The sequence below is a fragment of the Penaeus monodon genome, chromosome 15 (assembly GCF_015228065.2).
Source record: "Penaeus monodon isolate SGIC_2016 chromosome 15, NSTDA_Pmon_1, whole genome shotgun sequence".
NCBI lineage: Eukaryota > Metazoa > Arthropoda > Malacostraca > Decapoda > Penaeidae > Penaeus > Penaeus monodon.
Window position 1 is genome coordinate 9,330,400 of NC_051400.1, and position 379 is coordinate 9,330,778.

Genomic DNA, 379 nt, shown 5'->3' on the forward strand with positions numbered 1-379 from the left:
TCATCAGTTTACTTATTCCTTTAGCAAGTGTTACACGAACCTTTTAGACTGAGATTAAAAAGCCTTTTCCATTTAGAATCTTTAATTAGTTTGATAATCAGTTTACCTGTTGTCGATTCTTCGGCAGGTATCAACCTCCATTGACACTATCTCCTGTGGTGTTGTGGTTATTACTAACTTTGTCCCATTTCCTTGTTTCTCTCCTGTTCCTCTTCTTTCTCCCTGTTTTCGCGTTATCATCGGAATTCCCTTTGGTGTATTGCTTCGAATTCGTCAAGGGAGTGTGTTGTGTTTGCTGAAATTTGATTGAAACCTCACTGAAGGGGCGTGTGTGTTTTTTTATACAAATGATTTGTTGTGTCATTTCTTTAGGAGGGGC